The 24,426-nt window shown below is 41.4% G+C and overlaps 1 protein-coding gene across 4 annotated transcripts in view; it reads left to right on the forward strand.

Moving 5' to 3' along the window:
• SULF1 (sulfatase 1) overlaps positions 1–24,426 on the forward strand; it is a 199,094-nt gene that overhangs the window by 5,661 nt on the left and 169,007 nt on the right. The window contains exon 1 of one of the 4 annotated variants that reach the window (XM_070802641.1): positions 21,769–22,057. The exons of the other annotated variants lie outside the window; for them this stretch is intronic. The gene's annotated coding sequence lies outside the window, so the exon portion shown is untranslated. Of the gene's footprint in view, positions 1–21,768; positions 22,058–24,426 lie in introns of those variants that run through there. 4 annotated transcript variants of the gene reach the window in all.

Below are 24,426 nucleotides of genomic sequence, written 5' to 3' on the forward strand. Positions count from 1 at the left end.
GCCTGTTTCCAAACTCTGCACCCACCATCAAACACTGAGTCGTCTATCTGTATCCTTCCCCCAGAAGGGCAGTGGGCCGACCGAGAAATGATCTCACAAAGCACTAAATGCCACCTAGCAGATACGTCCTAGGACCCTGGTCATTCAGTTTTCAGGATCTTGGGATAGATCAAAGAATATTCTTTGCACTCCTGATCATCTGGTCCGCACCTGCCCCAGACCAGGGAAAGGAAAGAAAATGGGAGTCCTATAAATGAAGGGCAAGGCAGGATTTCTGGAGATGTCTCTCTCTTACCAGCAGAGACAACTATGCAACTTTCAAAATGAAGCATTAACAGTTACCTGGCTGGACCTCATCTCTAGGAGCAGATACACTGCTGCTGCTGCTAAGTCGCTTCAGTCGTGTCCGACTCTGTGCGACCCCATAGATGGCAGCCCACCAGGCTCCCCCATCCCTGGGATTCTCCAGGCAAGAACACTGGAGTGGGTTGCCATTTCCTTCGCCAATGCATGAAAAGGAAAAGTGAAAGAAGTCGCTCAGTCGTGTCCGACTCTTAGCGACCCCATGGACTACAGCCCACCAGGCTCCTCCATCCATGGGATTTTCCAGGCAAGAGTACTGGAGTGGGATGCCATTGCCTTCTCCGGCAGATACACTAGATGCTGAAAATATGGGATCCATGTACTACTCCACAATGGTGCATTAAACCTCTGTTAATTAAAAAAATGTAGCTCTACACTTGACCTCCAAAAGTCAAATCTTTTCTTATACTCTGATCTCCTTTTTACTCCACAACCACAGATCTGTAAGAAAATATTTCTGCATATTTGAAATTGTGGATCTAAGAAACTCTGAGCCATGCCACTGTTAATTAACTAGAGAGGGTGAAATCAATATTGAAGAGCTATGCTGAAAAAATGAGCAGACACAATGTGTTTCTGGGTGAGAAGGTAGTGTCTACCCAAGTTAATCTACAAATTTCAGGTAGTGATAAATTTTCATACAAGACAGTTAGATGGTTGACAGAGGGCGCAGCATTTGGCAACGGGTTAAGAGCCCCATTGGCTCTGGTTGAACATAAAATAAAGATTCAAAAGTTTATTTGGCTGATAAACTCATGAGCAAGACTGGACACTTGTGTAAGAGAAGAGCCAAAGTAAGAAGGGGATTTGTTTTTATCTCATATCCAATTATGTTATAAAAGTACAATAATTGAATTTTCTCTTCCAAAGCAATTGACTCTGAAGTACACATTCATCTGCCTTCATATATTTTTGCTTTTGTTTTATTCTCTTCAGTTTTTTTACTCTCCTCAGTCTTCATCTCTGTTCTATTGTTGTGGTTCAGTTGCTAAGTCGTGTCTGATTCTTTGTGACCCCACGGACTGCAGCACGACAGTTTCCCCTGTTCTTCACTATCTCCTGGAGTTTGCTCAAATTCATATCCATTGAGTCAGTGATGCTATCTAACCATCTCATCCTCTGCCGCCCCTTCTCCTTTTGCTTTTAATCTTTCCCAGCATCAGGGTCTTTTCCAATGAGTCAGCTTACGCACTGGGTAGACAAAGTATTGGAGTTTCTGCTTTAGCATCAGTTTTTCCAATGAATATACAGGGTTGATTTCCTTTAGGATTGACTGATTTGATCTCCTTGCTGTCCAAGGGACACTTGAGAGTCTTCTTTAGCACCACAGTTTGAAAGCATCAATTCTTTGGTGCCCAGCCTTCTTTATGGTCCAACTCTCACATCCGTATATGACTACTGGAAAAACCAGAGCTTTGACTATACAGACTTTGGTCAGCAAAGCGATGTCTCTGTTTTTTAATATGCTGTCTAGGTTTGTCATAGCTTTCTATCCAAGGAGCAAGCATCTTTTCATTTCATTTTCCTTTCACTTCATTTGTTGTTCTGGTGTTGGCATTGTCCAAATCTTCAGCTCAGCTACAAACTGTGGTTGCTAGAAAGAAGGTCTATTGCTACAATGAACTGAAACCCTGAACTAGTTTTTGTTATTACTTTGTTCTGCTTTTTCTCATCTGCAAATAGAGCTACTAATATATGCAGCTTTTCCACTTCATGGAATACATAATAGGCCTGAAACAAATTTATTTCAAGAGCTCAGGAAAATTCTCCTGTAGTCATTTCCTTGATAGAGCCTCCAAATACACCAATCTAAGCATCTCTGAGCAACAAGAGTACATTCTTAACAGACAAACTAAAAATCTGAATTTCAGGGGGTTCTGTTTATTGACCAGTTTTGTGGTATGGTGTTATAACTCATAGGCAACACCTGCTATATTAACTTAAAACTGAAGACCAAACTGTTAATGAGATATTAGCTCTACCAGGGTCATGATGATAATAGATGAAATGCATACAAGACTGTGCATTTCTTGGTAAGTTAACGTAAAAGTGTACACCTGTGGTTATTAGCCTCAAACTCCTATTACTAATTTGGCTTAGCATCAAAATCACCTTTCTATAACATAACATGTCCTCTGAATAGACTTCCTGCCAGTTTCAAGCTTCCTCCTTAACCTTCACCTGCCAGTAATCAGTCTTCCCCTGAGTAGAATATCCTAGCACACAGATGTGCTTGGTGTTGCATCCATAAATTCTGGACACTTCAGCTTTTAACTTTCATCTACAAGAAGTGCATCTTCCCCCCAAAAAAGGCCTCTAAAATCATGTGCTCCTTCCTTTATCTTGAGAGCTTTCACACTGGCAATAAAAAAGAAACTCTTCCGGATACAGCAAATGAATAAAAGCAAGGGGTGTATTATTTATTTCCAAAGGTTTCACATGTGTTATCCCATTCATGTCATATATGGTATCTATATTTAGTAAAAGAGACTTGAGGGACAGACTCAATATCAAACAGCTTAAACTACTTTTTGGCAGTTGATCTGTTATCCTAAGAAACAACCATAGGTAACTTCTAAATAAAACCAAAAGAACAGACTGAAAGCTGTATCAATATGCTAATATGTGGTGCAGTGGTAAAGAATCCTCCTGCCAATGCAGGAGATGCAGGAGACCAGGGTTCGATCCCTGTGTTGGGAAGATCCCCTGGAGCAGGAAATGGCAACCTACTCCAGTATTCTTGCCTGGGAAATCCCATGGACAGAGGAGCCTGGTGGGCTACAGTCCATGGGGTTGCAAAGAGTCAGACGCGACAGAGCAACTGAGCATATGTACTCAACAACTTCTTGTGTATATACTTCTATCCCAGTGCTCAGAGGATTACAAAATAATATAGGATACTATTCTTTCCCTTTAGGAATATCTAATTTAGCTGTGAGTGGAAGACACGCTCCCCACTTCCCAAATTTTTTTAGTAGTAATGCAAAGAATTTTGTGGTCAGATATCAATTATTACTGCTGCTGCTGCTGCTGCTGCTAAGTCACTTCAGTCGTGTCCGACTCTGTGCGACCCCATAGATGGCAGCCCACCAGGCTCCCCCGTCCCTGGAATTCTCCAGGCAAGAATTCTGGAGTGGGTTGCCATTTCCTTCTCCAATGCATGAAAGTGAAGAGTGAAAGTGAAGTCGCTCAGTCGTGTCCGACTCGTAGCGACCCCATGGACTGCAGCCCACCAGGTTCCTCCGTCCATGGGATTTTCCAGGCAAGAGTACTGGAGTGGGGTGCCATTGCCTTCTCCGTCAATTATTACTACTAATTAAACAAAAAGGATGTCCACAGAGCCCCCTACTGGTGGAGCGGGAATCTGAGCCAGGCAAGACTTTTCTCCAGGTCATTAAGCAGATGAATCAGAGCAGTGATTCACCTCCATTCTTTGCAAAGTCTATGGAGACAATTCATTTATCCTCTTTTCCTCAGTTTTCTTCTCTGTCAAATGGAGATATGATCATCACAAAGTGTAGAAAGTTCAGTGAGATAATAAAAGTAAGATGTTGTACACAGCACCTAGAAGTTAGTAAGAATTCAAAGAGTTGGAAGCTTTTTCCAAGACGGCAGAAGGAACCACCTGAGTTAAGGCTTGGAGTTAAATTGTGCATGTCGTTTGCAAGCCAAGACATAGTATTTCTGAGTCAGAGGATGTGCATAGATGCAGTTTGGGAATATGATAAAGGAGGTATTCGGCAGAGGAGAGGGAAGAGAAAGGAAAAAAGTGATGGAGGAAGAGAGAGAAAAAGATGAGAAAGAAGGAGGAGGAAGAATACAGTCCTTGGTTGCCTCTACTTTGTACCATTTTTTAGTCTTTTTTATTTTTTGGCCGTGCTGTGTGGCATGCAGGGTCTTAGTTTCCAACCAGGGATCAAATCTGTGCCACCTGCACTGGGAGCTTGGAGTCTTAGCCACTGGACCACCAGGGACGTCCCCCCTTTTCTACTTTAAGCACATCATGTCAGCTGAATTAGGCCAGATTCCAGAGTGTCATGACACATCAGGACTTCAGCTAGCGAGGTTGTATCTACTTTTGAAATAGATGCCTTAGGATGTTTGAGCAGTAGGTTTTTCAGGAATGGGGAGAGGGAAAGAGAGAAAGAGATGAGTGTGGGGGGAACACTCAATTGGGAGTCCAAAAAAGAAAATGAAAAATAAGTTGCTGTTCTCATCAGTAACCCTGACAGTGAGGAACGGATGGGTGCAAGAAACATTGTGAAAAGCTTGGTAATTAGTCAAATAAAAGACAAAGGAAAGACAAGTGGCAAAGAAGACACAGGCATGAAGCCCAGGAAATCAGGGAGTGGTGACATCCCTTAAGGAAAATAAGGATGCTGGAAGTAGAACTTCCTTTTGTAACACTATACACATCCCAAGCTATGGCTGAGATAACTTTGTAACGCAGCACAGGCAAGTGCGTGTCCTGTGTGCTCAGTTGTGTCCAACTGTCTGTAACCCCATGGACGATAGCCTGCCGTGGTTCTCTGTCCATGGAATTCTCCAGGCAAGAATACTGGAGTGGGCTGCCATTCCCTACTCCAACAGGTAAATACATGTGCGTCTAAATGTTTAATAATATAATTTTGAAGCCATAAAATTGAACTTTCTGATCATCCGTGGACAGAAGGCAGAAGATACCACTGTGGTGTTTTTTATGACATATTCCTCCTCAGATAAAAAGGATCTTTTCTCAGATTCAGAACATAATTGGCTCAATAACTCTTCTAGTGTTTTTAAACTTAAGGGAAGTAAGGGATTTTCAAGTCAGAACAACAAACTACTTCTGCGCAATATCTGTAATTCTCTTCTTTCAGCTCAGAAAATGTTAGTGGAGAGGGACATATAATTTAAAGAGTAAAGAGGCAAGAAGAGATGAAATATTTAAGTTGCTTCTGCTCATAAACGTTCAGCTTATAACTTGGTTGACATCCTTTTACAAAACGTGTGAATGACTTATTTTACAAGTGATATAGACACTCCCTTTTTCACTCACTACAACGACAAATCATTCTTAGTTTAAAGCTTTGAGAGAGATTTTCCTGCCCTCCTGCTTTTCTTTCTATCTCCTCTTGTTCTATTCTTTTGTTTGTCACATTTCATTTTAAGCTTCTCTCCAAAAACAGGAGAGCCATTCTTGATACTAAATCAATGAATAATTTTCAGGATTAGGTATAATTTTATTAGAGGTAGAAGATTATATTTGCCATTTCACACTCTTGCACCAGATGTGGGGAGGAGCAGGGCAGCATGATTGAAAGAATACACTGCTTGAATCTGCTAGATTTGGGATTTAAATTGCTAGGAATTTGTGGGAATAATACTGACCTGGGGAGACCTGACAGCATTTTGGTTCCTCAAAAGAGACTTGGGTTCTGTTCAAATATTTAATGAAGACTTTGGCCCGTTTTATTTTACTCAACTGAGCTTGCTGAATCATGTTTCTCCTATTGGAGAAATGCCAGCCTAAGTATCCGCACCTATAAATCTAGTTCTCAGTTAGGGTTGCCACCCATGGGGGTCAAATTAGCATGAGTTAGTTTATACTCGGAAGCTATTAATGGCTAACGACTGACTTGGTCATTCTCAAGACATCCAGTGCAAGGAACTAAGGAAAAAAGACAGAATACACTCATTCCATCATTAGAGCAATAAATGTCATCTGCAGCAAGCACAAAAGTTGGGTTTAACTGTGAAGTTTAACACTGGGTCTTTTCTGCTGGTGTCCACTTAGGTCAACAGGCCCATGAGCCTGCATATGTGGAGATGAAGGTATGGAGTATAGGCTGATATTCTAAAACTCCTTCATCCAGACTGTCTAAACTCAGATTTCAATTCAGGATTCTATTCCTACATGTTCAACTTATCCACCTGTCTCAGAGGTACAAAGACTTCTTGACAAGGAGAAGCATAGTCCTTGTAAGAAAAGAAAAATGAATAAGTGGAGAGGAAGAGGGGAAAATACCAGTCAAACATACCGTGTTTTAGAGTCATGTTTTTTTGACACAAAAATAAGGACAGAAAACAGGAAATAAGCTTTATGAAACACTTCATGTGCAGTGGTTGTTATTCTCATTAGTTGTTTTGCTGTAAAATTGGAGATCCAAGGACTTCCCTGGTGGCCCAGTGGTTAAGATTCTGTGTTTCTTATGTAGGGACTGTGGATTCAATCCCTGGTCAGGGAACCAAGATCCCAAATGCCACGTGGCACGGCAAAAAAAAAAAAGTTTTTAATAAAAAGTAGATAAAACCAGAAATCCATTGAGCCACCCTTCTGGGCACCCACTGCCTTCATCTCAGAAGTGGAATTGGAAGTGCTCTTCTAATTGTTTCTGCCACTATTACAAGTTTAGAAAACCTCACTGGACTGCCTCATTGGCTTTAGGTAAGCTTATTGCATGCTGGGCAAGTAATAGATTAAAATGTCACTAGCAATGACAAAATTTGCTGAACAGTGGCAGTTGTGTTATAGTCAGGAAAAAGAAGCAGAGTGGTACAGTGGGAAAACATTGGCAACCCAGATTCTAGAGCTTGGTTACCATTAATAACGAGATATTGAGCAAATTAATTAACCTTTCAGGAGCATGCCTCCCACTACTTCTTAACCTTTTTTCTACTGTTCCCTCCATCAAATTATCCTCCTTAACTGGCAAGCTCTGCTCTTTCCCTAAGACCAGTCTAAATAAATAAGATATTCTCCTTTGAAATTAAAAAGCATGGTGGGAGGAACAGGGAAGAACTTTAATCCAGTTTTGCACCATCTCTTGCTCTTTTTCCACTCATTTTATATATCACTATTAAACTAATCTTCTAGCATCATTTTCATTATGCTCTTCCATTATTCTAAAATAGCCAATTTTCTATAGCATCCAGCTTATTAATAAATAAAACACCAGCCTTTAAGGACATGCATCATGTTTTCCACTTGAACCATATCCCTTCCCTGATGTACTTTCTGTTCTTTACTAAGTTGGTTCAGTATCTCCTAAATTTCCATCACTTACTTTTACTGCTAAGGATTTGCCCATAGTGTTTTCTAGGCTCAGGCTGTCCTCCCATCATAGTTGTGATGTTCACATCTCACCCATCCTTGAAGAAAAATTACCCCATTACTTACATGGAACTTTCTTTTGTTTGCTATACCAACTATTAATAAGTCCCTTCTCATAGGTGATCTCTTACCACTTAACATGTTGCCATCTAATTTTAGCTCTTGATTAACTACAATTTTGCATTTATTACTATTCTTCATAGATTTTTAATATTGCTCCCTCTCTTTCTTATCAGAAACATGAAGGTAGAAGTTGAGTTTTAAACCTCTGCCTCTATCAAGCATAGCTTCAAGACGGTATATCTGATATAGGCCATAGGTCTTCATTATATATTCATAGCCAGATTGGTCAAGGATAATTGGAATAGAAAGCTGCACTTTAGTCACTGAGAAATTTGAGGAAACTAATCAAAAGTAAATCCACAACCACAGGCAATTCTTTTGACACTGTGGAAAGCACTATCTCATGCACCAGTTTTCTGGCTTAATATTTTTCCATCTTCTGCACATCACTTTCTCAGTGCTGCATTTGGGCCAGCTGAATTCCATCCAGAAACAGATTTAAATAAACAATAGGCCAACTAGAATTCCCATCCTCCTTGATTAGATGTGAAATTGCAGAGCTGGGTGTCACTCACATGCCAGCCACTCAGGAGTCTATGCTATCAATTAATTTCTCTTGAGAGCTGAACTGAGGAGATTGTGACAGTTCCACTTTTAAGGGCATGTAAAATTATGGCTAGACCAGAATTTTAGGGACAGTGCCAGACAGACAGACCCACCCCACCTGGATGAAAGTATCCACTATCTGCTGCATATCATAAATTAAAATTCCCTGAAAAGCCCACAGTAAATCGTATTTTTTCTGTTTCTGTAGTTGGATTTGACTATAAAAATTCATTGGCTTGAAATCACATTCTCAGCTGTAAGACAATTTGCCAGTGAGATGAGAGGTTTTAAATCACTTAGAAGAAAGAGGAAATTATCACACATTCTATTGGATCTACTGGATCTTATTTCTTGTAGTTTTCTGGAATAATCAGAATTAAGGCTTGATTTTCCAAGAAAGGCATGGAAAATATCACAGAAGCACAGACTATAAGAGGTATACCTCAGAGATCATCTAGGTAAAAATCCCCCATTTTACATCCGAGGAAACGGAAAAAAAGTATGAAGGTGTTTGTGCTCAATCGTGTCCAACTCTTTCGGACACCATGGACTGTAGCCTGCCAGGCTCCTCTGTCCATGCAGTTCTCTAGGCAGGAATACTGGAGTGGGTTGCCATTTCCTTCTCCAGGGGATCTTCCTGACCCTGGGATCAAACTGGCATCTCTTGTATCTCCTGCATTGGCAGACGGATTCTTTACCACCAGCACCACCTGAGGAGATGAAGCCTGCCTAAAAAAAATCCTAAAACCCACATTTCCCAGATAGTTCTAGGCCAGGCTTTATAGAAACGTATAAGGCAGTAAAGTTCTACCAGGACTAACTGGATTTCATGTGTCAGATGTCCTCTAGAATCAAGGAAAACATGAGGGTGTGAAGCCAGCTCTCCCACGGCCCCTCTTACTAGTGCCAGACTGCAGAGAAGTCTCAGGGCTGGAACAAATACCAGCAGAAGCATTTACTGTTTAGGTGTATTCTTTGTGGAAAATCTATTCTACCAGAAATACCCAATCACTGATCTGAAACTTCGAAGCTTTGTTATAAAGAGCCTTGTTTGTAAAGGCCCCTTTTAACCTTTGCCAACAGAATGCTACCCAAGTGATGACAATAATATTAACCATCACACCCTCAAAACATTTTCCTTTGAGTCAAATCACTGGAACTTGCAGTCTTTGGATTAGCAAAGCAAATACATCATTTCTGCACACCAGAAAACAGCATCTGAGAGAGGAGTCTAGAGAGCTAGCGAGTAGAGTAATCCACATTGGAACTCATGTCTTCTAACACCTACTTCACTGCTTCATGTTTCCAGTGATTCCAAATACATATATTATTATATATGTAATACATTAGGGAAACCTGTTGCCTTCCATGTGCTTCCCTGATGGCTCAGAGGGTAAAGAATCTGCCTGCAATGCAGGAGACCTTGGTTTAATCCCTGGAGTTGAGCTGCCCTGACGTCACCTCACTGAGAAATAAACATTGGACATACATCCTCAGGTTCTGGAATTTTCCCAAGAGAAGTATAAGAGCCATAGTCTTCAGAGCTTTCTAAATTATGTGAGTATATAAACCAGTATGTACCTACATAATTTATGTCTAAGACAGATTTATTTGTAGAGGAAGTAAAATGAGTCATTATTGGATTATAAATGTCTTTCAAAATCATTAATTTACATTTTTCATCTTGCACTATCATGAATAATAATTTAATAATTCCAAAAAAAGATTAACTTAGAATTTTAAAGTGTGGTTTTGATTTTTTTGGAAAAAATAGCTTTGTTTTTAAAACATATCCTATATTTCTATTTGTTATTTAAAAAGTCACTGATTTTCAGAGCAATGCAAGGAATATGTCACAGAAAAAAAGAGTATGTGCATTCAGATTGTTATCAGCTATATTTCAATTCACTGTGATTGAAAACCTGGTTAGAACTATAAAGAAATCAGGCTTTACCAGTATTACATCTGCTGGTAAAAGGGAGAATTCTGTTGTGAATGTAGAGTTAATTTGGCAGAATAATTACCTGTTTGTCATATAGCTAAATTTTAATCACAGCAAGTGCTGAAAAAGAATTCTATGAAAAATTATATCTTCGGTCCACAAGAATACTTTCTTCTTTGAACTAAGCCTATACCTTGACCACTTCTGTAAAACATGCTTTCCTATTTATTATTTGTATCTCTGCCGTTGTTCATAATGAAAATAAAACAGGTCATTTTCACTACTTGAAGGGAGGGTCAGAAGAAATAAAGCTGAGCTCTTTCCAAACTCTTTATAGTTCTTTTGTTCTGCCGTTGAGCAGGGGTTGCCCTTAAGTCGTTATGACTTTTTTCTCTAACATGCTCATAATCTCCACCAAAAAGACTACATAAAATGGCAAGCTGTTAAAGAAGAAAAACTACACACAAAAAGGATGCAAATTTTTCAGTAGTGTAACTGAAGAACATCTTTCTCATTTCCCCGACCCATCAGAGATTCCAAAGATTACTCAATCTTCAGCTTCTTATACACAGAGAAAATGGACTTCTTAGTTTGACCTTCCTTGCTTAGTCCTCTAATGTTTTATGAAATTTGACTTTTCCCATTTATGAAACTTTTAACTTTGTATAACAATCTATACTTTCTAAAGTGCTTTCAAACCATTCATTTGATCTTGAAAACCTTGTGGAACACATCACCCAGCTAAGTACCTATGCCCCTTTTAAAGAATAAGAATGAAGTTGCATTCTTGGATAATACACAATGAAAGATATTTAGGGTTATAAGACCATGAGTCAAGCAGCTTTCACTGAACTCAAGGAAAACAAACAAACAGTGAAAGTGAAAGTGAAGTCAGTCGTGTCTGACTCTTTGCGACCCCGTGGACTGTAGCCCACCAGGCTCCTCCGTCCATGGATTCTCCAGGCAAGAATACTGGAGTAGGTTGCCATTTCCTTCTCCAGGGGAATCTTCCCAACCCAGGGATCAAACCCAGGTCTCCTGCATTGCAGGCAGATGATTTAACCTCTGAGCTACCAGGGAAGCCCATAGAAAGAGGAAATGAGCAACAACTGATGAAAGGATTGGGCAGTTCAGTTCAGTTCAGTCACTCAGTCATGTCCGACTCTTTGAGACCCCATGGACTGCAGCACACTAGGCCTCCCTGTCCAGCACCAACTCCCGGAGTTCACCCAAACTCATGTCCATTGAGTCGGTGATGCCATCCAGCCATCTCATCCTCTGTCGTCCCCTTCTCCTCCTGCCCCCAATCCCTCCCAGCATCAGAGTCTTTTCCATGAGTCAACTCTTCGCATGAGGTGGCCAAAATATTTGAGTTTCAGCTTCAGCACCAGTCCTTCGAAAGAAATCCCAGGGCTGATCTCCTTCAGAATGGACTGGTTGGATCTCCTTGCAGTGCAAGGGACTCTCAAGAGTCTTCTCCAACACCACAGTTCAAAAGCATCAATTCTTCAGCGCTCAGCCTTCTTCACAGTCCAACTCTCACATCCACACATGACCACTGGAAAAACCATAGCCTTGACTAGATGGCCCTTTGTTGGCAAAGTAATGTCTCTGCTTTTGAATATGCTATCTAGGTTGGTCATAATTTTCCTTCCAAGGAGTAAGCGTCTTTTAATTTCATGGCTGCAGTCACCATCTGCAGTGATTTTGGAGCCCAAAAAAATAAAGTCTGACACTGTTTCCACTGTTTCCCCATCTACTTCCCATAACGTGATGGGACCAGATGCCATGATCTTCATTTTCTGAATGCTGAGCTTTAAGCCAACTTTTTCACTCTCCTCTTTCACTTTCATCAAGAGGCTTTTGAGTTCCTCTTCACTTTCTGCCATAAGGGTGGTGTCATCTGCATATCTGAGGTTATTGATATTTCTCCCAGCAATCTGATTAGAATCCAAGTATTCTTATTTTTCCACACTTCCTGTAAATCTGTACTCTATTTCTGTATAAAATGAACAGTAACTTCCACTTAAAATATTTATAAACCACAATTACACTTTTTGCCAATCAGTCATCAGTACCATAGCTCAAGGAAAACTCATAATTATTATTTAGCTATAACATTTGTTTATATATCATATTACCCATTTCAAATCATTTTTATAATCCTATTTTATTTGATCCTCATAACTTTTTGAATAAAGTAGATAGCACAGGCATTATTGGACCCATTTTACAGATCAAGAAACAGACTGTGAAACTAACTGGCAGTCATATTCTGGAGACAGATACATAAGTCTGAAAACTTCAGAACAGTACTCATGCCAATGAATCCTCTTGACAGTCCAGTGCCTTTTCATACCCCTAATGACCATATCTAAAACTTCTAGGTCTCATGCTTTATTGACAAAAATAACAGTCAAAGAACAAAACCAAATGACTGAAAAAGATGCCTATGTTTTACTTACTATTATACATAACAGCTAAGTATATTGAGTACCTATCTGCTATGTGTAAGGAAGTGCTTTATATATATATTATCTAATTTAATTTTTCCACATCTCTATGCCATGTAATTCTCATAGTCCCCATCATACAAACAAGGAAACATGTCTGAGAGTCTAACCTGACTGATGTGCAGAACTATCAGGGCTAAGGCAGGACCTGCGAACCTCCCACCGTTAATTACATTGTCCTATTCCACATTTTCCCTTTTTCCTTTAAGCTCAGTTGGTATTTCAGCCAAGTTCTTTTTCATATATTCAATGATCTTAAACTCTGCAATTGAGAGAATTCTTTCCAGGAACAGAGTTTGTATGGAAAAACACATGTTTGAAAAAGCAGGTACCATATCCTATTTGCACTGGCAGCAGTCTCTGGCATATATTAAACATCCAGTAAGTGTTTGCTAAATGTAAAGGATGTTTGGAGTTCTCTCTTAAAAAGCTTTCAAGATGTCATGATCTAAATATTTAAATGGTTGTTGTTGTTTAGTCACTAAGTCATGTCTGACTCTTTTGCAACCCCAGGGACTATATAGCTTGCCAAGTTCCTCTGTCTATGGGATTTCTCAGGCAAGAATACTGGAGAGGGTTGCCATTTCCTTCTCCAGGGGATCTTCCCAACCCAGGGATCGAACCTGTGTCTCCTGCATTGACAGGCGGATTCCTTACCACTAAGCCACTAGGGAAGCCCAAATACTTAAATACAGGATTTATGAATCGGTTCAATTTGCCAAGTCTCAGCTTTGCCGCAAAACACATAGTTTCAAAGCCAGAAAAAAAAAATGATAGAGAAGTGAACAAATTTCACTTAAGAATATTTTTTAAGCCAGTTCTTGGAAACCTGAACTGCTCTGTCAATAATCTGACAGTTTTGGACTGTCTGAATAACCTTTTTTGGATAATTTCCTGTTTCTATGACAAAAGTAATGCTCAGTCTCACCGCTGGTGGGAGTCCATGATTTTTCCCTTTGCTACAACCAGTCAGGATAAAAAGTGAACATAGATGACTTACTATGTAAGATGCCCTCGCAGACGCCGGCTGAGCAATGATGCAGAAAAGGATCAGTCAGGGAAGATGTGAAGTCCAGGTAAGTGGCAGGATACAAAGGGTACACTTTTCCACCTCCTTTCTTCCTACCCACGATTGCAGCCATCCCTTTTGTGGACGGCTCCAAAGTTTCTGATATTCACTTGTATCTGTCTTTCCTCAAACACGAATAGTTAGGTGAGCTAAGAAGACCGCATTCCCCTATATCTTTCCTGCCTTGGTACTATGACCTTTGTCCTACCCCACCCAGAGCACAGACACTTTAAGTGCACAGCTTAACCTGACTGCAATGTTAGTGAATTTCAGGGTAAAAAATGCATTCAGGTAAGTCAATCACATGTCGGTCTCAGGTTTCTCCACTTGGCACCAGTTTATAGCAGCAAAGCAACTCCTTTCAGGCTCTGCCCATTATCACTTCTCTTGCTGTCCATCACTCTTGCCTTGGGCTCTTGACCTCTGGTTCTTACTAATACACCTGCCAGCCCCAGACATGGGTACTTGTAGATTCTGCAGAATGAGGCTTTTTCCTGTCTCCGGCTCAACACATCCTCCACCAGCATCTCTCAAAGACTGCACGACTGTACGACCCCCACACCTCCGCGTCCATCATCTCCTTCACCTCCGCACCTCTTCATCTCCTCTTCCCACTCTGTGCTTCTGTGCTTTGCCCAGTCCCTGCTCTTTGGCATATGCTTTTGCATTTGCCATTTTTCCCTCTTGTTCAGTCGCCAAGTTGTGTCTGATTCTTTGCAATCCCATGGACTGCAGCACGCCAAGCCTCCCTGTCCCTCACCATTTCCTGGAGTTTGCCCAAGTTCATATGTCCATTGAATTGGTGATGCCATCCAACCATCTAATCCTCTGATGTCCTGTTCTCTTTCTGCCTTCACTCTTCCTAGCATCAGGGTCCCCTCTACTTTCTCTCTCTCTTTCTCTCACACACACACATACAGAAAAAAAAAAAAAAACTGGAGGGAGCAAACTGGATTTGGTCCCGTTGAATTTCTTGGATCATGTTCCCTGGGTTCTTTTTTTCTATGTCTCTCTAATCCACTATTTTCTAGCAAAAGCTTTCTTTGGATTTCTGACACCAGCCCTAACAGCTTGAATTTATCTGATGCTCTGAATAACTTTGCTCCCGGGGCTGAAGTCACAACTATAACACTTGGATTATTATTAGTAATTATCAATCATTCTCTTTTTAAAAAGATCCTTACTGTTATCTCTTTGTATCATTTAATGTTGTTGTTTAGTTGGGAAGTCATGTCAGACTCTTTTGCAACCCCATGGACTGTAGCCCACCAGGCTTCTCTCTCCATGGGAATTCCCAGGCAAGAATGCTGGAGTGGGTTACCATTTCCTTCTCCAATATCGTTTAATATTTATATTTAAATACAGAGCTGTTGCCAGGGTCACCGCTCAATATGTACTCACTGAAAAAAAGGAATATTTTTTACTCACGCAGGGCAAATAATACTAAACTAGTGATTAGGACACAAATGCCCTAAAATAGCCAGAAAAAGGAGAAACTGAATGATAACTGAGTACCGACGACATGCTGACACTGCTATAAACTTAGTTGTATCTGTACTAGTCATTCTACTTAGAAGAACTAGACTTTAAAAAAAATTACACACCTGTAGAGCTAGGATTTGGACCCAAGTCATTTTGTCTTCAAAAGTCAGTGCTGACTCTCAAAAGAAAGTTCTGCATAAATGCTAAAAGGTAAAACCCCATCATTAATTACATGGAAGGAATTTGCATTTGCCTGCAATTTACAACTTTTCCCCAGACTAATTGCCAATGCTAGTAAAGTGCGTCTTCCCACAATTTACTAGGCTTTTTTTGTAAAAAGCTAAATGAAAGTTTGCTGTCAAGGTGGTGAGGAAGAGAAGACTGAGATTCAAGTAAAAAGTTGCTAACTGGTGTGCAAAACCATGCCCATTAAGAGGGGAACAACTCTTACAGAATACAGACTGGTCTGTACATTGTTTGTTAAGGGCTGGCATAGACTTGTCCCTGTGGGCTCACGCCCAGGTCAGCCGCAAGAGGGCTGAAACAAACCCCCATGGAAAATAATATTGGTTATTATTAGATATAATTATTATTAGGTAAAATCTAGGGCATTGTGATGAACACGTGTTCACTGTTTTCTGTGAGGCATTATTACTATTGTTACAAATTAGCAAGACATAAAGTGCACTTAATGCATTTTCCCTCAATTTACATGCCCTTCCTTCTTAAATCATTTCCAGAAATGCTTAGGAAATGTGAAAGGAGTTTATCAGACAAATGTATTGTCTTTTCCTCCAGCAGAATGTCATATCACTTCTTGAAAGATCCTCTCCAAATGCTTCAACTCAAACTGATTTTAACAAACTTGACTATACACACCATAATTAGGAAGCCAATTCATTCAGTTCATTTGCATCCGTCTAAATAATTTTTCCTGACAGATGACTTCCGTTCTAAGTACCAAGTACTTTTTAATCCTAGGCAGGTTATTGCTGAGGATAAACGATTTCACATTCTCATAAAGATGCCAGTCATTAAGAATATTAACACGAATTCCTTCCCCTCGGATAGAAAGGAGCTGTCATTTTAGCAATGTTGCTGCATCAGCCTTTCTATTGTCAAACAGAACAAATGATGAGAAAATCAATTTACTCTTTAGAATTAGTCAAGTGAGGAATTCTTTGAAGTGGGGGGTCAGGGTTTTTGTCTGGATTCCGTAATCTGGAAAAGCGGGTACTGTACAGACGTTGGTAAAATGTTGTGAAATTTAATGAGCACTGTTTGCTGCCATAGACCTTCCAGACAGAATCTATCTCTGAAAAAGAATTCCCCACTCTTAAAATAGAGGTTTGATGAGCACCAGATGTGGTTTAAACGAAGCCTTGTCCAGCTGAACTCAGAATATATTTTGATCTGTATGAGGCACAGTCTAGAAAGAGGGGCAGTGAATCGATCGACCAGAGCCTGTGTTGAGGGTGGTGGTGGGGCTTGAATATATATTTACTCCATAAAGCTTCTCACATTAAGCAAAATGCAAATGAGCTTTTAACAAACACTTTCTAATAGTTGGAGGATGTCATACTTGCTGCTTATGAGACGATTTGCAGTTTTATTTCATGTCTAAGATGTGCAGAGGATAGCATTTCAATGGGTAGCCACAACCTTTAGGTGGGTCTGTATTCTGGCAATGATTGTACTTCCACATCTCAGTTTCTCCACCCACAAAGGGAAGATTAGCTAGTTCTTCAAGAATGACAAGCATTTAATATTTGGAAAAGACTAAATAATGAAGTGCTTGGATTCTATAGAAATGCCGAGGAGAAAAGATTTATTTCAAGTCAAAATCTAGTACAAACATGACCTTCCTATTGTAAATCTCATGAATAGGGAAAGAAATTACATCGAAGACTGTTTCTTGGGCTGAGAATTTGGAAATACATTAATATTGGGATGCTTCAGATGGTAAAAAAAAAAAAAAAAAATATTAAAAACATCTGCTTATTATAATCTCTTGTCTTTGGAGATGAGAAAAATTCTTTCTGCTACATTGTCCTGAAAGAATGCAGTTAGTAAAGATTTAAATGACAGGAATGAAAGGGTCATCTTTTGATTTCTTTGCCTTTGGGCAGGACTACAGTTAAGCCAGCTCAGGAAAGAGAACAATGCTGTTTCTTGCAAAAATCTCCAGGTGAGAATAATAAAAATTAAAAAGAGCACAAGGGAAAGCCCAGGGACCTTGAAATTAATAAAGGTCAGTTTCAGCTAATTTCAGTTCAAATCCATATCTATTTGCCAGTAGCCTGATGCTTCGCTTAATGAAACGCCAAAGGATGTGATATTTGGCACTAGTTCTATGAGAATTCCATTTAGTATTAATATGAATGTCTGGTCATTGTTCTGTTCACCTCCTCTTCACCCCATGGGGGAGGGAGGGAGTCCTGTCCTAGGGTTCTCAGATGACCAAACACAGGACATCTGACTCAGGACACAGGAGATCAAAAGTAATTTATTAGTCACATATACTAAGAGTCCAGGGGGAAGTGGACACTCTGGGTCACATGGGGCAACACAGAGGCTACATTTAGGAACAGAGGGAAAAAGAAGAGCCTATAAGGAGCAGGCTCTGTAGTAACCTGAGAGTGAGAGGCACCCAGGATCCCAGGGAAGGATGTGATTGGCTGGTTTCAATGACTGTGGGCTGGCAGGGAAGTAAACCCAGCAGGATGCAGAGTAGGTAGACTGCTGCTGTCCAGCTGTAGGGGAACTAGCCAGGGAGAGAGTCTTTCCTGAATCAGGTAAAAGTAGGGGAACGCACAGCCTTTTGGGGCCCCATGAGGCTCAAAGATGTCAAGGCAGCATGTGAAATCAGCCCTTCCAAGCCAGTGGTTCATACAAACTATGTCGACATATGGAATGCTTATTTCCCCTGGGCTATACCGACCCCTCTAAGAGAGATGTCTTTGCCATAATTATTGTGTCTCCTGTGAAAAAAGTCACCTTGACTGGATTGATAACCTTAGGGCATAAGAAGTTTTCTAGCAAGAGTGCTCTCAGGCCAAGGCTATATAAGTAGCTCGATGATTCACGCAGAAGTATTCTCTGCTACTCACTTTGATTTGAATGAAAAGAGAAGGCAAGCCCTGCATCATTGAGACAAATTACATATCTATTCCTCACTTGGTTTTCATTTGCCACGAGGTGAATGTTGACCAGTTTCTACTTCCAGCAGAAAAAAAGACAAGCGAACCAAAGTGAAGTTCTCTTACTTTCCCTGAAATTTAACCACTGAGGAGATAATGGACTCAGGGAGACCTGGGGTTCCAGGCAGAGCTTGGACCTCTGAAGTTTAATGGGGTGTGTGTGTATGTGTGTGGGTGGGTGTGCTCAGTTGTGTCCAACTCTTTGTGACCCCATGGACTGTAGCCTGCCAGGCTCCTCTGTCCATGGGATTCTCCAGGCAAGGATACTGGAGTGGGTTGCTATTTCCTTCTCCAGGGGATCTTCCCAGCCCAGGGATCAAACCCACATCTCCTGTGTTGGCAGGTGAATTCTTTGCCACTGCACCATGTGGGAAGTTAATGCTGGGCCTGTTTAAAATCTTAGGCAGGGGACTTCCCTGGCAGTTCAGTGTTAAGACTTCACCTTCCAATGCAAGGGCTGGGAGTTTGATCCCTGCTTCAGGAGATAAGAAACAATGTTGTAACAAATTCAATAAAGACTTTTTAAATGGTCCACATCAAAAAAAAAAAAATAGCAACAAAAAAAAATTCTGGGGCAAGGCATTTAATTTCTCTAGACCTTAAGTTCTGTACCTTTGTAATGAGGAAGTTAAAGTAGATCAAGTGTTAAACTAGATCAATCACTACGTTAGAATGCACATAAAGAACATAAGGCACATTAAAGTGCCTGACACCAGTCAAGACTCATACATGGTAGTGAAAACAAAGGTGACGGCTCTGACTTGAGCAGAACAAAAAGAGGGGAGATCTTGAACTACTGAATTGTAATGAGATCTCAGTCCTTCCTGAAGCCCATACCTCAAGAACTGAAGGCCAAAATACCTCTTTAGAACCTGAATCGGTTTTTTTATTGTTCTAAATTAGTGGAGGCGGGAAAGTTCTTCTAATTCACTGAACATTCTGCGTGCCTGGGAGAGCCCGTTGACACCCCCCGCCCCAAGTCTCTAAAATGACACCACTGTACATCCAGCCACCCCAGACGGCACTGACAGCTTACTGCTTTCACCAAAGACTAACAGGGGAATGTCACCAAGAACGCTTGAACGCTAAGCCACAGAAATTCAACACCCGACAGCTCACATTCTGTACTTCACTCCATATCATAAAACACATCACCAGAGAGCTATTGTGCTCACATTGAGCTGCTGTTGTGATAGTCTGCATTCTTTCCACAGTGGAGGAGTTCTCTCATAAAATGCATCCAAGAAGTCTGTGATTTCTGAAAAATCTCACCTTTCAGGAACTTTCCTGGCCTTCTAGGAAGTCATCTACACTCCGGAGGTCTCCTGATGAGCAATAGCAGGAGCCCAGTAGAGACCAGCATTCCTGGTGCCCTCACAAGCACACGTCCTAAGGAATGTGACAGAAGATCAGACATTCTTCTCCAAATTTTACAAAGCTTTCTATTTTTTAAAATTTATTCTTAATTGGAGGATAATTGCTTAACAATGTTGTGTTGGTTTTTATCATATATCAACATGAATTAGCCATAGATATACATATGTCCAGGCTTCCCAGGTGGCACTAAAGGTAAAGAACCCACCTGCCACTCCAAGAGACATAAGAGACACAGGTTCAATCCCTGAGTCGGGAAGAGCCCCTGGAGGAGGGCATGGCAATCCACTCCAGCATTCTTGCTTCGAGAATCCCATGGACAGAGGAACCTGGTGGGCTATAGTCCATGGGGCTGCACAGAGTCGGACACGACTAAAGAGACTTAGTACAGCATGGCATACATATGTCCCCTCCCTTTTGAACCTCCCTCCCACCCCATTCCACCCCTCTAGGCTGTAGCTAGATCACCAGGCTGAGCTCCCTGCACTATACAGAAACTTCCCTTTAGCTATCTACTTTACACACGGTAATGTAAATATTTCAGTGTTACTCTCTCAATTTGTCCCACCCTCTCCTTCCAGCTGCGTGTGCATAAGCCTATTCTCTATTTCTGACTATTTCTGCCCTGCAGGAACTAACAGGGGAATGTCACCAAGAACCATCTTGGTTCAATAGTACCATTTTTCTAGATTCCATATATATGCGTTAATATATTTTTCTTTTTGTTTTTAATTTATAAAAATTTCCAAACATATCCAAAAGTAAAAGTTACCACAACCGCCCCTGGCCCACTGCACAATTTCAACAGTCCGTCAACGCAGGCTTTAATCTGAACACCTGGAGGTTACCTGGGGCTCCTCCACTCCAAGACTGATGGCCCAGGTGACATTGGGTTGGCTGTCAGCTACATTCAGTCAAAACACTCAATGAAGTGCCTGTCCTGCGCCACCTCCGAGAATCACACCAGATCCCATACTTAGGAAGCCAGATATACGTGAAGAATTACAGCAGAGAAGCCAGGTCAAGGAGAAGAAAAGAAGGGAAATTGGGAGAATTTGAGGGGGAAGATGGGATTTGAACTGTGCTTTGAAGGCAATGGGAGGGCTGACATTCCAGGCTGAGGTGGAGGACAGGCAGGCTGGGGCTGGGCAGGGAAGAACCGGAAAGGCCATCTTTAGAAGATGATTCATAGTCTCAAGAGCTGGAGTAGGTGAGGGGCGTTGGGCTGGGAAGAGAGGAATTAGTGCGGTGACACGTGGAAGGCGTGAATGCCTGGAGGAGGAAGTTCCTCAGAGGTTGGGCAGCAGAGCCAGAAACAGGGCAGGAAAAGAATCATCTAAAGAAAACCCGAGGGTAGCAGCATGGGGGAGGGAGGGTAGCGGAGAGGATGAAGTGAAAACTTTCTCAGCTCCAGCTCTGGCCTAAAGAACCCTTTGGCTGGGAGGTTTGGGCTCCCACAAAGAAAAGAACAGAGACCCACGGAGATTTAAAACAGAGGATGGATATATAGGGTAGGACCCTGACCCCTGGAACTCCCTGCAAACTCTCATTAGCAAAATGAGAGACCAGAACGAAAGCGAAGCAGCAGAAGCACCTGGTGAGAGTCTAAGAAACATCCGTGTTTACTAAGCACTCGGTCTCTGGAACGCCTGCTTCTCCAAATACCACATCTTCCTCATCCACTCCATCCCACCACGGGCGGGCGGCTACTGTGTCGGGTGCCTGGGGGCGGGGGCGGGGGGACCGCAGCCTGAGAGCCCTGCCAACCCCCCACCCCCTCCCTCCCTTCCTCCGAGGAGCCTTCCCGCGTGGCCGACCGGCCGGCAGGCCGGCCAGCTGCAGCTCAGTTTGTTTGCCGAGGTTTGCATGCACATATTGAGTTGCCTTTTTTTTTTTTTCCAGCCAGTTCAGCAGTGTCCCGAAATTCACCCCCAGTGTAACTTCTGCCTCTGCTCCTCCCCTTCTTGGAACTGCCTTTTGTTTGTCTGGCAGCCTTGGTTCTATGGGGGTGTGTGATGATAATAATACGCGGGCTTATATAACCCTCTGCATCTCGCAAGCGCTTCGCAGACTGGCCCTTTTGCCTCCCCCGGCCCGTGTCAGGCCGGGCGACTGGAGCGGCTAATAGGAAACCCCGACCCGAGGCGCGGAGGCCAGGAGGGAGGGCAGAGGGGGTCAGAGGCCGGCCCTTCCCGGCCCCCGGCGCCCCCGGAGGTCAGGGAGATAAGGAACAATGACTCTCGCCCCGGGGAGGAGGAAGGAAGCCCCGCTGCCGCCGCCTTATCTCCGCTCCTGTGCGTTCTCCCAGTTCCCAGAGCTGGTTCTCTAGAGAGGACTTGGAAGGCGGCTTTTGTAAGTATGATGCTCTGCTTTTTCTTTCATAAGGAAAGAACCAAAGTTTGCTCACTGCCCTTGTCCATTTCATCTTATTTATTCCCGAGAATAGATTTCCCCGTGCTCAGATGCTACCCTGATTTTCGGAAATGTGTTTCTGGCCAAAGTCTTCCACCCAAATTGGGTCCCTCTTAAAAATTGTAAGAGGGAAAGAGGTTTCTGTTGCTCATTCATTTATTCACAAAATTGTCCCCCCAAATTTCCCCATGTCCTGGTCCTGGTGGTAGCTGACTGGTCTCCACACACACATCTCACCCTACAAAGGAACCCTGGTTATTCACCTTACTTACTTGTTAGGTATCCAGGAATAATGTTGCAACTTTGGGCTTAAGTTTCTCTGCTTTCAGGCAAATTCAGTTGTGGGAAGTTTCTTTTCACACTATGATAAATCTCATTTTTCGGTGTAGTTTTGAAACTTGTACTGGCGTGTTTAAAACCTTGCAAAACACTGTCACTGGAGTGGACAGGTGAATTCTTACTAAGTTTTTCACTGTACAGCTGAAAGATCTAAATATTACAGAGAATGAGCTTCTCAAGCCCTGGCAAAACCCAAAGCTCTGTTGTTCGACTACGTGTCTGTAAATGCTGAGTTAGTTTTGTTCTCAGGGATGATGCTCAAGGCTTTGGGAAATTGCCTTTCAACAAAAAGTGAATTTAAAACTCTAGAAGAAAGATACAATTTCTGAGCTTTTAGGAAGTATGATTTGCTAATTGAATAAGCCGAGAACACCAAGTTCTATCTTGGGTAGTTGTTCAATTTGCTTTTATGAAACCATGATTATAAGTTGGTGTACTATGAGATATAGAAAATTACTGTCTTTATTCAAGTAAGAAAACTAAGAAATATAAATTGTAGAAAGCAGTTTTAGTGTCATGTGTATGCTAGTCACTTCAGTCGGGTCTGACACTTTGAGACCCTGTGAACTGTAACCCTCCAGGCTCCTCTGTCCATGAGATTCTCCAGGCAAGAATACTGGAGTCGGTTGTCATGCCCTCCTCCAGAGGATCTTCCTGATCAGGGAACGAATCCGTGTCTCTTGCACCTTTTGCATCACAGGCGGATTCTTTACTGCTTAGCCACTGGGGAAGCCCTTTTAGTGTCCTAAGTGCTATGATTAATTCACTGAGCTTGATTACTTTATATAAACAGCTATGAAAACCACATATAATGTGTGTTTATCAGTGTGTGTGTGTATATGTAAAAGAATTAAAGATACTATGTATGTATATGTTTAATTAAATATATATAATCATCTCTTATATTTGTTGTAACTATCCAGTGTTCAGTGTCATTACTTGATAGTATCATGCCCAAGATAGATTAGGTGGAAAGATTTCATATCAAATTTCAGAATACAGTAGATCTATTTATTCATTATTTATTCAACAAACATGGAAAACATTGTAAAATTCAGTTGTTTTTTTTTTTTTTTTAAGAGTCCCTTTAAATGACATTTCCACTTAAAATTCCTTGTGGCTTCCAAGAAATTCTAAGGCATAATTAAATTTGAAAATAAGACTGGATTCTACTTGCTTTCCCCCCTAAATTTAAAAGTGAGCTGTCAACACTAAAATTCTATGCTATAGCTAATTTAGTTACAAAGATCAGCCACATAATCTCAGTGTTCCTCAGAGGCATACTTGACTGTGGTAGGAGGAACACAAACTATGATTTGATCTGGCTGTGAGGCTTGGTTTTGCCATTACATGGTTATGTGACCAGCAGCAAGACCTTTCAGATTTTCAATCTCAAGTTTCACCTCTGTGAAAGGAGACAAATACTATGGGATTGGCCAACCCAATACTTATCCCAAGGAGAGGATTGTTGAAAGGATTAAAAGGAAATAAAACATGTAAAGTATCTAGCACAGTGTCTGAACGCAGAAGTGTTTCAGTCAATTTTAGGGCTTTTCCATTTACACAATTTTTTCATCTTTGATTCAGTGCCTGAGTTTTTTGAGCATCTACTTTGTATTGCCTGCTGTGCTAAGCACTAGTCACGCCAAAATGAACAAGAGGAGTCATATCCTGCCCTGAGGGAGCTCCTGCTCTAAGGAAACAAACCAAAAAGAAAAAAAAGAAAAAACAGAATTTTCTTAACAGTATAACACCTGCAAAAAAACAGAAGTCTTTTATGATTAAGTGACAGAACTGAGGGCAGAGAAATTCTCTCCAATGAAATTCAAAGCAACATTTACAAAGATGATGCTGATTGTATGAGTTTTAAAGGAACAGCTGGTGGTGTGGAAGGGCATTCCATAAAGGAAGGGCCTTGGAGAGCAGAATAAGTAAGAAGGCCAAGATGAGGGGGCTGGTGGGGATGGGGA

Source organism: Bos indicus, chromosome 14 (assembly GCF_029378745.1).
Source record: "Bos indicus isolate NIAB-ARS_2022 breed Sahiwal x Tharparkar chromosome 14, NIAB-ARS_B.indTharparkar_mat_pri_1.0, whole genome shotgun sequence".
Lineage (NCBI taxonomy): Eukaryota > Metazoa > Chordata > Mammalia > Artiodactyla > Bovidae > Bos > Bos indicus.